The sequence below is a fragment of the Geotrypetes seraphini genome, chromosome 4, assembly GCF_902459505.1.
Source record: "Geotrypetes seraphini chromosome 4, aGeoSer1.1, whole genome shotgun sequence".
In the NCBI taxonomy this organism is placed as follows: domain Eukaryota; kingdom Metazoa; phylum Chordata; class Amphibia; order Gymnophiona; family Dermophiidae; genus Geotrypetes; species Geotrypetes seraphini.
In genome coordinates, this window is record NC_047087.1 from 210390354 (window position 1) to 210407197 (window position 16844).

A 16844-nucleotide genomic window follows, 5' to 3' on the forward strand; every position below is an offset into this window, starting at 1 on the left:
TAAATTTCATCTACCACTTGGACGTCCAGTCTTCCAATTTCCTAAGGTATGCCTACAATGTTTCACAATCCGCATGCATTTTAACAGCTTTGAACAGTTTAGTGTCATCTGCAAATTTAATCACCTCACTCGTCATTCCAATTTCCAGATCGTTTATAAATAAGTTAAATAGTACCAGTCCCAGTACAGATCCCTGCGGCACTCCACTGTTTACTGTCCTCCATTGCAAAAAATGACCATTTAACCCTACCCTCTGTTTTCTATCTGATAACCAATTCCTAATCCACAACTGAACTTTGCTTCCTATCCCATGACTCTTTAATTTTCGCATGAGGAACTTTGTCAAAAGCTTTCTGAAAATCTAGACATACTATATCAACTGGCACACCTTTATCTACCTGTGTATTCACACCTTCAAAGAACTCAATCAAATTGGTGAGGCAATATCTCCCTCGGCTGAATCTATGTTGACAATGTCTCATTAAATCATGTCTGTCTATGTGTTCCACAATTTTATTTTTTATAATTGTTTCAATCATTTTTCCCAGTACTGAAGTCAGGCTTACCGGTCTGTAATTTCCCGGATCTTCTTTCTGTTAGTTCCTGGAAGGTTCTATATGACCCACCCTCTCATTATAAACTCAGTTTTTATGAATCACGTGCCTCATTTTTTCTCCTTACATGCCAAAGTATATTTCAGCCAGCAGATGGGCCCTGTGTGGGAATTTCACTCTTACTTAAGTACAATTGTTTCTGATGGCAGGTTTCCAGTGCGTACTCATTGTTCCTAACTGTTCCTTGTGTTGCCTGTTGGCTGTTTATTAATTAGTCTTACAAAGCAGAACAGAACAGACCGTACTTATGTTCCTGGGGAGATTCCTCCATGCCTCCTCCTTTGTTGTTGTCTTTTATCCAGAGTTGCTTAGCTTTTTGATGTAACTGCAGGGGGCTCTGTCTCTCTCTCAGTAGTAGGAGGGGCATATGGTGAGAAAAGTATGGACTTCTGCAAGTCCCGGATCGTGGAAATGGATTGGACACTTTGCACATAGAACCCTCCAGAAGCTACCAGATAGATTATCAAAGGTAAGAACCTAATCTTCCAATATACTATGTTTTGTGAACCTGAAATAATGGAGAGTTAAGTGACCTCTTCATAATCACAAGGAGCAGCAGGGAGATTTAAGCCAGGTTCTTATGGTGCTTTATTTTCTGTTCTAAACAGGCTAATCCTGTTGGTTCATTGATTTCTTTTATGGTAAGATAACTGTGACATTGCTCTTGATGTTATATATTCAATTCCTTCTATAAGGTCTATGAGCTATGTTACAAAAATAAACTTTTTCTAGCAAGAAACTAACAGAAAGCTTCATCTTTTAAGCTGTGTAACACAGAAGCTACCTTTTTGAAGAGTTCACTACCTCATCCAATCTCTACATTTCTGTATATCTTAAGTTTATATTGCAATACAAGCCTGTGTGACAACTTCAGATATTATGGCCAGTCCTATTACAGCAACAAGCAGGTTCCTGGATTAGCCTAGTGGTCAATGCAGTAGACTATAGAGAAGGGGATTTCCAAAACTCACCCAAAGTCTACTGTATCTACATAGAGGTGATACATGCAGATAGGGCTAGTGTTTTGATGTACAGCTGGGTACAGTAGGATTTGGGTGGGTTTTAGAGGGCTCCCATACAATATATGGGTATTTGGTAGATGAGTAACTGGGTCGTTTTATGGGGATCTCATTGAAGTACGCTCTGGGCAGTCTACTGCTCTGCTGGCATGTCTGTGTGGCTAGTCTATTAAGAATGCTTGCCCTTCTACGTCCCAATGTCTTGTTTATGTGCACATTTCATTTGGAATTTTTTTTTTTCAAAAGTGGTTCAAACATATAGGGCTCCTTTTACTAAGCTGCAATAGCGTTTTTAGCACGCGCTGCATTGCAGCCATTGAGCTGGTGTTAGTTTTTGGCATGTAGCGTGGGGTTAGCGCATGCGGCAATGTAGCGTGCGCTAAAAATGCTAGCGCACCTTAGTAAAAGGAGCCCATAGATGCACTGGGCACAGTAATATATAAGAAGTGGCCATTATTAGAAACAAAAGGAAAGATATTTTCCTGTTTTTTAAAAATAGCAATATTCTCTACTGGATTACTGGATGCTTTCAGCAAAACATCAAAACTTGAATTTAGATGACATGTCAAAAATACACCTCCTTGTGTATGAATTATAACTCTTGTATTTAAATGATATTATGGTATATTCAAAAACTTTTGAAGAACAGCTTGAACATTTGGAAAAGGTATTTTCTCAATAAAAGAAGCTGGATTAAAACTTAAACCAAAAAAAAAAGTAAATTATTATAGGTTACATAGATGGGCGAAATATGATAAAGTATGATAAAGTACCTGAATGTAAACCACGTGGGGGGGGGGGGCATAATTGAAATGGACATCTAAGTCCGTTTACGTCCATTTCGCAAGTCGTCCAAAGTAAAAAAAACAGCTTAAGGCACATTTTCGAAAAATACCTCCAACTTTTTTTCATTTTGAAAATCGTCTAATTATACATCCTGCCGATCTGATCGTCCAAACCGCTAAATCGTCCATCTTTATACCACATTTTCGTCCAACTTTTTGTCCAAGTCCAAAACGCCTAGAACAAGCCCTATTGGACATAGGAGGGGTCTGCAAAGTGATGGACTGAACACCCAGACATGCCACCTAAATAGTGGGGTACCTTACAGGGCACTGCTGTAAACTTCACAAAAAGGGTGCCATGGCTTCTCCTCCCTACAGCTCCCTTATAGGTCACAGTGAGCTCCCCAAACCACCTCCAGAATCCCCTAGACCCACTTATCTACCACCCCAATAGCCCTTATGGCTACAGGAGTCACTTATATGCCAGTACAAAAGGGTTTTTGGGATGTATAGGACAGTATACATGTTTCAGTATCAAATCAATGATTACTGGGGCTTATGGGCATGGGTCCTCCTCTCCATAAGTCCCTAACCCACCCCCAAGACGACTTAAGCTGCCTCTGTGCTGGATGACTAGGCTTTCCTATGCCAGTCAGCCAGGTGATGATGGTATGGAGGCTGAATTTTAAAGGTGTGATTAATATTTTTATGGGGGTAAGGGGGTCAGGGATCACTGGGGTAGTGTGGGGGGGTCTGCTTTATGTGTTTTCAGTGCTTATCTGGTGACTTTAGGTGGGTTTATGTGACTTAGACCATGTTTTACATGGTCTAAGTCATAATGTCCAAGTTCCGTCGATCGTTGGCTGTATAAGTTTTGGTTATACATGCTGTACGACTAAGTCTAAGTCGGCCCACATCCCGCCCAACTCTCGCCCTCGACACTCCTCTCAAAACGCCCCGTTTAGCTTTGGTCGTTCAGCAGCACTATGTAGGCCTAGGTCATTTACAAATACATCCAAAACCCGTTTTTATTATCGGCACTTGGACGTATTTGGGAAATGTTCGTCCAAGTGCCGACTTAGGCCGGTTTTTGGACATTTTTCTCTCGATTATGAGCCCACTAAGATATAAGTGGTATATAAATAATAAATATATATATATATATATATATCAAAAAAATATATATATATATATTTTTTTTTTTCAAAAACATTTGAAGAACAGCTTGAACATTTGGAAAAGGTATTTTCGCAATAAAAGAAGCTAGATTAAAACTTAATCTAATGCAAATGTAAATGTAAATTTTTATAGGTTACGTAGTTGGGCACATTTATAAACCAAAGTCCCAACCTCTCACCTTTCAGTTAACCAATAAATGGCCCTCTGAAGGCTCTCAAAAACACCCCTTCCCCAGAACTACTTCTCCAATACCTGGTGTTATAATAGTAACTGGAAAATCATAACCAGTTGCTCTTACTATATGGGGCTCATAATCAAAACTTTAAAATGTCTAAGAACCTGCCTAAGTCAGCATTTGGACGTCATAAAAGACAAGACATCCAAGTGCCAATAATCAAAACCGACTTTCTGGATGTCTAGCAAGGCTTCTTGTGCCTCTGAATGCCACTGTGCGCCCAGAGATGAAAGGGGCATATCCAAAGGAGTGGTCAGGGCAGTATTTGGGCGGGTTATGGGTGGACTTAGATTTATACATCCTGCAGGAATAATTGAATGTTTTACTAGACATCCCGGAGGAAACTTAGACATTGTAAGTTAAACGATGTGAAAATAGGTATAAGTGCCAAAAAGGTATCCAAAGTGACCAGATAACCACTGCACAGACAAAGTAAAGACCCACACACACTCCCCCATTGTTCACTGACCCCCTGACCCTCCCAAAAAAAGTCAGAATAAAAAAGTGCATACCTGTCTCCAGAACAGTAGGATTTGGTATGGGAAATCCTAGTAGACCTACACACAGGTGTCTTAAGTAGCCAGGTGGGTGGGCTAGTGAACCATAGAAAGGAGTAGCAAGTCCTATAAGCCACTCTAACCACTACATTCATGGTGAAATGTCTGAAACCACCAGAAACCCCCAAAACCCTACTCTACTGCAATGTAGGTGCCACCTGCCGTTATAAGGGCTATTGGGATGGTAGAGAGGTGAGTATAATGGGTTTTGGGGTGGCTTACCATGATCTATAAGGGGTTTGTGGTAACATATACACGTGGCACTCTTTATTTGAAATTCACAGCAGGAAGTTGGGCTGAGAACTCTTCAGCATGACCTTCATATGGTCTTTATCATGTTCTTTCACACTTGAACGTGGCTTATAAATAATAACAAAATACTGTGAGTTTCCATAAGTATGTGTTAAATTTGTGATTGAAGATAGACAGTAGGTGATTCACTCCCAAAGATTTACTATGACATTTGTATGACTAAAACTGTTAGGAAATCAACAGACCCAAGGCCAAGGTTTTAAAAATATATAGGTTTGTATAAAGAGATGTACAGACAAATATAATATATTTCAATTATTAGGATTGCTTTATTATTTCAGGGAAATTGAGTGAATTTAACAAGAGATTTTTGATGACAAGATATTGTTTGGAATTAACATTAAAGACTAATCTTTTGAATTCTGAATAATTGCCAATTTAAACAAAGAGGATAACATGCTTGATTCTGTTTTGTGGAAAGTGAAGTTTCAGTGTTGACTTTTTACTTCTTTGATCCACCTGTGCTTTGCTTCTGCTGGTCTGTGTTTTGACAACCACCTGGAACAAGAAACAATACTGGTGCATACTCCTCAATATTTCCTTCCTAAAATTGGTATAATTAAAAATACTATATATTCTGGTTAATTATTTATGATTATTTAGATGACATCTAATGCTATTTATTTATTTCATCAATCATTAACATGGGAAGAACCCTGGGCCTGAGAGATAAGCACAGAATCACCTGCTAAAAATTGTGGAACAGAAAAAATTATAATTGGAAAAGCTGTCTCTTATTTTAGTTCTGTTCTGTTTAAATTTTTTAAATATCTTTTTAATTATATTTCAAGAAGCAATTTATGAGGCCACAAAATACAAGTATCTCTGAATATTAGAAGATACCACTGAAAAAGAGTAGCTATCTGTGAGTAAAACTCCTTTAGTGCTGTCCACAATCTTTCAGAATTATTTCAGCTCTCTCTTCCTATGAGTGTTGGAGCATTTATCTTGCTAGCCCACAGTAGAGGTTGCCTTTATCAAGTACTCACGCTCAACGAACAAAGTTGGGGCAGTCTCCACCGAGAGCTATACACACGAGTCAAGCAATTTTCTACTTTTTTCATTCCATATTTTTGTGATGGAATGAAATAAGTAGAAAAACTACAGACCTCGATGGAGACTTCTCCAACTTTGTTGGCTGGGTTGAAAACTTTTCAGTGGCCCCTCATATTTATGTATTCCAAATTTAATTGTTTGAAGTTGAAATCTACTAGAAAATTAATATAAACTTGCAAGTTCAGCCACTGAAAATCTGAAAGGGGAAAGTTATCAAGTATTCTTAACCAAGACGTCCTAAAAAAAAATCTAATTTATGTAACCTTTTTTCCTTTTGTTCCTGTTTGTCCTTGGTTAAAGTCTCCTTGACTGTATTAACTACTCCTATAGATGTCTAACAATTTTAAATTTGTATTATAGTCAATATATGTTTTTATTAATATTGCAACAAAAAATGAAACCCTTAGGACAATGTTGTAGCCAATAATGTCCAGTCTAAAATCCAATCTATAATATTGTACACCGCCTAGAAGTCTGATTAGGTGGTATAAGAAATTTTAAATAAACTTGAACTTAAAACTAATAGTGATCTAAAAACCTAACACAGGATTAGCATATTAACTGAAGTATAACTACTAAGAAGGGACAAAGCAATCAATTAAATGGAAAATACCTCATTACTATGGAAATTCCATAATATAGCTTGAACTGGATACCATAAGTAACATTAAAGCTGGAAAAAGCTTGAGTTATTTTTCCATCTCAGAACCACTAGGTTTTAAATTTGCAGTCTAATGCTCCTGGGCTGCTTCTTAAAGGAGTTAGGTACAATTACTTTATGGTCCTCTTCATCCATAATGGGTTATTTTTCTGTGTAATAAATGTGTTGTATAATTTTTTTCTTTAGTTTGGCTTTTATTTTGGAATGAATCAAAAGATACATCCTATGAGTACTGTCCTCCATCATATCTACCCTTGGAAGATGAAGTTGACTCAATATATTCAAAGCGCAGTAGGAGGAAATGTGATTTTAAGATACCTAAGAGGTCTTTTTATCAAGCTGCAGTAGGGGTTTAACACACGTAATACCGCACGTTAAACTGCCTGCTACACTAGCCGCTAACACCTGCATTGAGCAAGCATTAGTTTTTTAGCTGGCCGCGGGGGTTAGCGCGTGATGAAATGTACAACGCGCTAACCCTGCTAGCGCGGCTTGATAAAAGGAGCCCTAAATCTTGAGTCAAATTAAACAAAATTGCATTGTGATTTATAAAAACATTTTCTAAGGAAAATTGTTCTAATGCATTAAACCTTACGTCCAGAAACTTGACTATTCTGTTGACTGGAGCCAACTCCAACTTGAGAGCTCTGACTTGACTGTCCTCCACAGCTACTGCCCTGAACAGAGGTAGATGTTTCTGATAAAATAGAATAAAACAGAAGGTGTTTGATTCTGTGCACCTGTATTGCACCTGGAGTTTGCTGCTCAATTGTAACTTTTTACAGGATAGACAAGTATACATAGCTATAATTTTTGGCCACTCAATTTATATTTAAACTAAAACTAAACAGTATATTTCACTGTTCAGTCATAGTTGGAATTAAAAATTCTACCAATTCAACATTCCAATTTCTGGTTGTCCAGAAAATTTGAAACTATAGTTCAGAAGAACACCAGATTCATCTGGTGTGATATAACATTACCTGAGCTGATGTCACCTGCTGGTAATATTTATTGGATGGTGATGTGGGTGAAATGGGGGGGGAGGCAGCAGGTGAGGGGAATATATGAGATGATGTCAAGGGTCAGTAGAATAAGGATTGACAAGTTTATAAGAGGAGGGAAGAAAGGGTTAATAGACAGAGCTTGTAAGAAAGAAACAGGATTAGGGAGGTTTCTAAGATGATGGGGTGGAGCAGTGAAGAGATTGGTTGGATGTTGTGGCAGGCTGGAGTGAGTTCTGTGAGGAAAGGCAAAGAGTAGAGCAGTCTCTTCAGAAAAAAATTATCCCTTCCCCCATGTGTGATGATGTTATGTTTTTGTATTTTTTTTTTAAGTGGAGATAATATTCAGATAGAGAATAAAGCTGTAGCCAAATATTTATTCCAATAAAATTGAGTTGTGTGATGGATTATTGATGGATGGTGATTGGCTTTCAGTTCCAGGTGACGGGAATGTGAATGCTAATGTTATGAATTAAACCACAATTTTCTACATAGCAATGTCTTACGTATTATTTGATAATGGTCAAACCTCTGTCATGAAAATATCTCATTAAGAATAGGCCATGAACCATTAATCATGAGTGAAATTAAAACTCTTAGTCAAGAGTTTCTAATTGTTTTCATATTGTAGGAAATATAGTGTACAATAAAACTGGAAACTCTCTGGAGATGGAGACTACACTGTTTAAATTGCTTTTTTACCAAACTTTTCAAAACACCCTTGTATACATTCAGAGTTTATTTATGCAGACATACCCAAAGATAGCACAGTAAAAATTTTCTATAGACAATTGTAAAAAATGCATTAAAACTTACGTCCAGAGAGTTGACCTTTCTGTTGGCAAGAGCCAGCTACAACCTGAGAGCTCTGGGAGCTCTGACTTGATTGTCCTTCACAGCCACTACCCTGGACAGATGTAGATGTTTCTGATAAAATAGAATGGAAAAGAATATGAATTATGATTTTACTTTTTAAATGATAGCTATGTACTAAACTACAATCTTTGGCCAAAACCCACATATTACAATTTTATATTGGCCAATCAATTTGCAAGCCTTTGTAGTAGATTTGGTTGTTTAGTATAAGTTGGATTCCCCTTTCTTCTAGGGATTAAAAACACTATCAGTGCAATAATAGAAATACAATAATAGAATAATAGAAATACAATAATAGAAATACAAGGGGCTGCTGAAAAGTTCTCAGCCCAACCTTATAAGAGACTGTCCCAACTTTGTTCGCTGGGCTGAGAATTTTTCAGCAGTCCCTCATACTTTCTTTATAGAGGAGTTACAACTAGATTTGTACGCAAAACTTAGGGCTCCTTTTACTAAGGTGTGCCAGCATTTTTAGCGCACGCATGAAATTACCGCGCACTACACCGCGCGGTACACTTCTAGAATAATGCCAACTCAATGCTGGTGTTAAGGTCCAGCGTGCGCGGCAATTTAGCATGCGCTATTCTGCGCGTTGAGGCCCTAACCCACCTTAGTAAAAGGAGCCTTTAATTGTAAAGGAAATAATTAAACTATGAACTTTTAGGGCTCCTTTTACAAAGGTGCACTAGCGTTTATAGCGCATGCACTGGATTAGCGCACACTATAGCGCGTGCTACCCTAAAAACTACCGCCTGCTCAAGAGGAGGCGGTAGCAGCTAGCGCACATGGCAATTTAGCACATGCTATTCTATGCGTTAAGGCCCTAGCGCACCTTCGTAAAAGGAGCCCTTAGTCTTTAATGAAATTAAATAAAATTACATTGTCAATAATATTTATTTATTTAAAACATTTGTATTCTGCTTTTAGCCAAAGCGGCTCACAAAATAATATAATTATATATTATTGTATTAAATCATTTTTAATGTTTATGAATGCAGAAATCTACAAAAATAGCACATTTCTATGGAAAAAGTGATTGTAAAGATTAAGGCCTCCTTTTAAGAAACTGCGATAGCAGTTTCTAGCACGGAGAGCCTCGCTGAATGGCCCGTTCTGTTCCCTACGCTCACTGAGTTCCTATGAGCGTCAGGAGCAGCGTGGGCCATTCAGCATGGCTCCCCATACTAGAAACTGCTATTGCAGTTTCGTAAAAGAGGGGGTAAAACTTACGTCCAGAGACTTGACTATTCTTTTGGCAGGAATTATTTACTGAAACCTGGGAGCTCTGATTCTGCTGTCCTCCACAGCCACTGCCATGAACAGAAGTAGATGATTCTGAAGATATAGAACCAAAAAAGGTCTATGATTCTATGAATGTCAACATCTTTAATGATTAATAAATAATTTAAAAATAGATTTTAGAGAAAAAGTATTGCAATGAAACAAAGCTTACGTTCAGACACTTGACCTTTCTGTTGGGAGGAGTTATTCACTACAACCTGAGAGCTGTGTGAACTCTGGCTCTGCTGTCCTCCAAAGCCACTGCTTTGACCAGATGTAGATGTTTCTGAAGACATCAAACAGAAAAAGGAACTATGATTCTCTGAATGTAAAAATCTCTAAAGATCAATCAATTTTATAAATAGTTTTTAAGTATTTGGGGGATTGGGATGGACCACCCCATTTGCCATCTTGGTGTGTGCGCTGCCACCTCTCATCCTCTCTAACCCCAATCTTTACTGCCACACATGTGCTTTCCTTTCCTAACCCTGTACCTCTAGCTCTTCACCAGCATAAGTAGCAGCTTCAACCTGCTGTTTGTACTGGTCTTGGCACTCTCTTTGACATCACTTCCTGGTTGTGGGACCAGGAAATGACATCAGAGAGAAAACTGAGCATGAACAGCATGTTGAAGCTGCTGCTTGTGCCAGGGAAGTTAAAGACTTATGGGGGAAGGGAAGGGGTACGCACATGTGGCGAGGGGCGGGGAAGGAGCAGGGGGGGTAGAAGAGGGTAGGGGTCACCACCACCCTGGGTGCCTCCCTCCCTCGCTGCACCACTGAGTAAAACATATTGAAATGAAACAAAACTTACGGCCAGATATTTGACCTTTCTGTTGGCAGGAGTTGTTCACTACAACCTGAGAGCTTTCTGAGCTTTGGCTTTGCTGTCCTCCACAGCTACTGCCCTGACTAGATGTAAATGTTTCTAAAGATAGAGAACAAAAATAGGGCTATGATTCCATGAAAGTAAACACCTTTAAAGATGAAACAATATTTTTTAATAGTTTCTAAGTAAAGCATATTGCAATGAAACAAAACTTCCGTCCAGACACTTGACTATTCTGTTGGCAGGAGTTATTCACTAGGACCTGAGAACTCTGTGAGCTCTGACTCCCCTGGCTAATTACAGATGTTTCTATAAGGTAGAATAGAATACAAACTGTGAGTCTGTGAAGCCTTGATATTATCTGCTTATATTTTTGTTTTACTACTGCTACTATATATTACGCTACTAGATGCACACAGCGCTGTACAACAAACACGCAAGAAACAATCCCTGCCCGAAAGAGCTTACACTCTATTTAAGATGGACATAGGCTTATACATAGAGGTTTGGGAGTAAAAAGGGAATGGTAATAGAAGGATGCTTTAAAAGTTGGGAGGGTAGAGCATAAATGCAGTTTCAAAAAAGTGGGTTTTTAGCCTGGATTTGAACACCATGAGAGATGGAACCCGACACACTGAATAATGCAGGATGTTTCAGGCTTAAGGTGCAGCAAGGCAGAAAGGACAGTGTCAGGAGTTGGCAGAGAGACTCATCCAATGAACAGAGCTTCCTGGGCAGAGTATAGGGAGAGGCAAGAGAGGAGACATACTGAGAAGCTGTGGGTGAGTAAATGGAGATTAAATTGTATGTGGAAATGGACAGGGGAACAGTGAAGTGATTTGAGGAGAGGGGCAACATGAGCATAATGACACTGGTAGAATATGAGGTGTACAGCAGAATTCTGAACAGATTGGAGGGGAGAGAGAGGGCTTAGCGGAAAACCTGTGAAAAGCATATTGCAGTAATGCAGGCGAGAAGTGATGAGAACTTGGATGAGGGTTTTGGCAGCATGCTCAGAAAAGAGAGGTTAGATTTTAGCAATATTGTAGAGAAAGAAACAAGTTTTGGCAGTCTATTGGATATATGAAGAGAACAAAAGAGACAAGTCAAAGTTAACTCCTAGGTTTCAATCAGATGACACAAGGTGGATGGATGTTATCTACGGCGATAGAGAATGGGGACGTGGCAGGTTTAGAAAGAAAGATAAGGAGTTCAGTCTTGGCCATGTTTAATTTTATATTACGGTGAGACATCCAGGTGGCAATGTTAGACAGGCAAGATTTCCATAGAAACTTCAGGCATTGAGTGATAGATTTGGGAGTTGTCAGTAAAGAGGCGGTACTGGAAGCCATGGAAGATTAGGGCACCAAGGGATGAAGTGTAGATGGAAGAAAGGAGAGGATCCAGGACAAAGTCCTGGGGTTCGCCAACAGAAAATGTAGACTTTATCTCCTGAAATCTAGTATTATTTCTATGAATCTTAAAACTGGATAATTGCTCCATGTGCTATATCTAGATTGTGAGCCTGCCGGGACAGATAGGTAAAGTACTTAAGAGTACGTGATAACCATTCAGTATAAAATGTTTAGGATTTCCTTAAGATTTGTAAACAGGATATTCGAGGGGCCACTGAAAAGTTCATAGCCCACCAAAGAAGAGAATGATGTGGAGTTATAAAACCTACAAGTTATTCCACACTTTTTTGACACTTTTCATTTCAATGATATGAAATGTAACAAAAAGTGTAAAGACAAGGGTAGAATAACTTGTAATTTCATGGCTCTCTCTTCTTGGTTGAGCTGAGAACTTTTCAGTAGCCCCTCATAAATTGATAAGAAATAAGATAATATGTGTCACTATTTGTTAGACAGTTATATCATCCTTCCATCTCAGAGGCTACCCTGAATTGCTGAATCCAAGCTTGCAAACTGAATCTGGGTTTTCTAACTATTAGTGCATCGTCCTGTTACAGGGCCATTGATTTAGGACTATGTCATTAAGGATATGCTTAAAAATGAAAGATGACCCCTTTATCTTAGGAAAATAATTGCAAACTATATCAAGATTACAAGGAATAATCATTATATTATAATGAAATATAACTTACGATTATAGCTTTGTCCTTTATTTTGGCATGAGTTGTTTCTTTGATTTTGTTGGCTTGATATCTGCTGATTGCACTGTCCTGCACCATTACCACCCTTGGCAGACATGTTTGTCTCTCTCTCTCTAGCTCAATGCAGAATAATGAGAATGGATCTGAATTTTTGATCTTGTCTTTGTGAATGATCCATTTATATACAGAAATAGTGCTCCTCCCTATGCCACATCACCATCTTAAATGCTTTGGTGAATTCATTGATGAGTAAATAGGAATTCAGCATCACCCAATTAATTATGACAATTCTTTTAGTTTTTGGCCTAAAGGTAAGGTGTACTATATATCTCCCAATGTAATCTTCTTAGTGGATTGTTTAACATATACTGTACATTGAAACATATAAACTTAGAAAATAATAGCAGATAAAGATCATAGGCCTAATATTGAGACTGTAGGAGGCAGCCTGGCTATATCTTATGGTTGATGGTGAATCCAGAATTTACTAAAATCATACTGCCAGTTTACCTGGATAAATAGCATTTGAGATTTTCCCTGGGTATTTATGTATTCTCATAAATTTAGTGCTGCATATTCAGGCAATCCAGCTGTGAACAATTTTCTTGCGTTCAGAAACCTAGGGACCCGACACGGTCCGTGTTTCGGTTAACATGCCTTCATCAGGGGTCCTAGGTTGGCACGGTATCTAATTAAACCGCAAAGAGAAAAATAACAATAGCCTGTATGGATTGAAGGTAAACACTGATCCAAAATCTCTGTGTGAGCTGGCAGAGGTACATGCAGCTAGTAAGCCCTTCTTCAAAGCTCTGAAGAAAAATATTGCATATATAATGCTATTGTTGTATACAGGCAGATTAATGCTACAACTGAACTAAATTCTCAAAGGCCCTGATTCTATAAAAAGTGCCAACTGTTAGGCACCTAGATCGATGTGCCTAGCCTATCTAATTTTTTCATAATCGGTGTTGTTAATTGAAAAGGGGCGTTAAAAAACAATTTAAAGAGGGAGGCGGAGCCTGACCGGAGCGGTGATCAGATGCATGGGGTAATCGCTCCTCCACACGACTTCAATATCTTAGATTCTAAGGAGAATTCAGGTGCCTCTTACTCTCTTTAAAGCACTATTATACTCATATTAGCGTGCAGATATGACTCCCCCCAAAAATATAAAAGGGGATACATCTCTGACTGCTCCCACGAGCAGCAAGAGGCTGAAAACCGACCCGGGCTCGCCAGATAAAATGGCGCTGAAATTGAAAGACCCGCACCTCGACCTTTTGCTTAAAGAAATAAGAGCGGTTAAGCAAATCGTAGAGGAACAAGTTGTAGAAACTAAACTTGTTCGTGAAGAAATAGAGTCGCTTAACTCGCAATTTGTAGACGCTCGACATCGGATTAACACATTCGAGGAGCGCACCAAAACTATACAAACGAAACTCCAGATGGTTGATAAGCATGAGAAACTTATTTCTTCCCTATAACGTGATTTTGAAGATTTATCTAAGCGAAATCGAAGATCGAACATCAGAATCATCGGCCTTCCTGAAACTTCAGAGGGCCCTGATATGGCTGTGTATTTGACCGAATTCCTGCCTAAAATTCTGGACCTCTCTTTCAACGTCCCGCTAGAAATCGAGCGGGTGCACTGCGTGCCCTCTAAACCTGCTGCACATATCAAGACACCAAGGCCCATAGTTGCTAAGCTTCTCCGTTTTCAACATGCCCTGCAACTCATCAATGCTGCGAAAGCACATCCGCACCTACTTCATCAAGGAAAGAAGTTCTTCATTGTGCCAGATTTGGCTAAAGCCACTACGCTCAAGAGAAAAGCGTTTCTTTCATATCATCAAGGGCTTAAAGATGTCGATGCCAAATATGGGCTATTGTACCCGGCCAGAATGAGGGTAACTTTTAACAATCGTACCACCACTTACTCTGACCCGGAAGATCTCTGCGCATTTCTAGATTCCTTGAAGATGCAGTGATTACTGCTTTTGAACAGATGCTGAAGTTTTGGCTTGTTTCATTCACCTGCATTCTCCTATCTATTATTATTTGTTCTATTTAGTGTGGTAGTGCTTCCTAGGCTGCTCCTAGCATTTACCATCAGCTCCATCGGGAACACCCACATACTGTTGTATTCTGTACATGTTAGTGTGGCTTTTTATCTCGCTATGCTATGTGTTTACCTGCCTTGTATGTCTCTTTGTTCTCTTTTTTCTTCTCGTCTTCTCCTATTCTGCAAGAGTGGTCGCTGTCTTTCTACTTACTTTCTAGTTCATATACTACATGGCTTCCAAGATATTCATGATATGTTTTGCTGTATTATTACCAATGGCTGATTTGCATATTTTGTCTTACAATGTTAATGGACTGACTCACCCCATTAAGAGAAAGAAGGTTTCCCACTATCTCACTGGTAAGCACCCGGATGTCATTTTTCTACAGGAGACTCACCTTCCATCCATTGCAGCTTCTAAACTGAATATTAAAGGTTATTCTTCTCACTACTTCTCCTCAGCGGCGCCTCATAAAAAGAATGGAGTTTCCATTCTCTTCCATGATAAATTGCCACTTAGTGTCCTGTCCCATAATGCTGACTTGGAGGGAAGGTAGTGTCTAATCCATGCTGTGCTGCACTCGGCCTAATATATTTTTCTCAACATCTATGTGCCAGTTTTGGACCATCCACAATTTTTTAGAGATCTTCAGACCCTGTTATTACCATTCTCTACCTGTTCCATTATTGTTGGAGGCGATTTTAACCAACCTCAAGATCTCTTTATTGATAGGTCTTCCACTTGTAAACCTTCCAAATCTAAATCCCATCAAGAACTCCTCAACCTGAAAACTAATTACTCTCTGGTGGATCCCTGGCGTCTCCTAGATCCCAAGGGCAGGGAGTACTCTCACTTTTCTCATCCACACAAAACTTATTCTAGACTAGACTATTTTCTAATCTCTCCCTCTTTAACACATTCTTTATCTAACTCCATCATTCATTCCATCACTCTTACGGACCACGCAGCAATCTCTTTACATCTTACCGTGTCTCCGCAGGATCTACCACTCCCTCGTGGAGACTCAATAATCATCTTCTTTTGGATGATGAGATCTCTGAGAAACTGAGACTGTTTACAATCAAATTCTTTGATTTCAACTCCTCTGACCCTGAGATTTGTCCCGCTGTAATATGGGAAGCGTATAAAGCCTCCTTAAGAGAAGAACTCATCAAGCTATCAGCCTGGAAAAAAAAATCTCAACTTCAAAAGGAAAAACACTTAGAACAATCTATTAAATTGTTAGAATCACAACATATGTCTACTCATCTCAATGATCCCTCCCTCTATCGTCACGAGACTGCCCAATGCTCGCACATAATACGCCTCCACCATGCCCATCTCGTGCTCTGAATGTACAGAGGCTGGAACACCTTACTAGATGTACAGAAAATTATTTCAATTACAGCACTTGGATGTCTTGGCAATTAGGTCATTCAAGTCCTGATTTAGGATGCTTTTTGGACATTTATGTTTTGTTTTGTTTTTTATGAAAATGTAAGCATAAATTTCACTACATAAATATGTGCACACACATATTTTATCATGTACAAATATAAATCATGACTCCACCTATGTTCCATCCAAACTCTTCCCCAGAACAGGCCCTATGTACATATAGGTCACTTAAAAGTAAGTGCCTTCTCATCACTGTGCATACTTTTATATGCGTGATACTTGGGGTAATTTTATAAAAGCCCTTATGCATGTAAAACAGGTTTTTATGCAGAAAAAATATATATAAAACTAGTGTTTAAGCCCGTTACATTAACGGGTGCTAGAGTAGATGTCTGTCTGTCTGGGTTTTTTTTTCTTTCTCTCTCTCCTTGGACGCTGTCTGTCTGTCATTCTTTCTGTCTATGTCTCTCCCTGGCCCCCTGTCTGTCTGTCTTTCTTTCTGTCTCTGTCTCCCTGGCCCCCTGCCTGCCTGTATTTCTCTGTTGCACCATGCCTGCCTGTCTCTCCGTGCCCCCCTTCCTATATCCATAGTGTCCCATCCTATGTCCTTAGTGCCCTCAGTGCCTCCTTCCTATGTCCTTAGTGCCCCTGGTGCCGCTTTCCTATGTCCTTAGTGTCCTCAGTGCCTCCTTCCTATGCCCTTAGTGCTCTTAGTGCCTCCTATGTCCTTAGTGCCCTCAATGCCTGCTTCCTATGTCCTTAGTGCCCCCAGTGCCTCCTTCCCATGTCCTTAGTACCCTTCCTATATCCTTAGTGCCCCCAGTGCCTCCTTCCCATGTCCTTAGTGCCCTCCAGTGCCT

At 39.3% G+C, this 16844-nt stretch overlaps 1 long non-coding RNA gene across 2 annotated transcripts in view; it reads left to right on the forward strand.

Annotated features, from left to right (window-relative positions):
* Positions 1-860: 860 nt before the first annotated feature.
* The window catches only part of LOC117358976, a 32864-nt gene continuing 16880 nt past the window's right edge, over positions 861-16844 (forward strand). For both annotated transcript variants that reach the window (XR_004539132.1, XR_004539133.1), the window contains exon 1: positions 861-1083. This is a non-coding gene — a long non-coding RNA (uncharacterized LOC117358976). The remainder of the gene's footprint in view (positions 1084-16844) is intronic.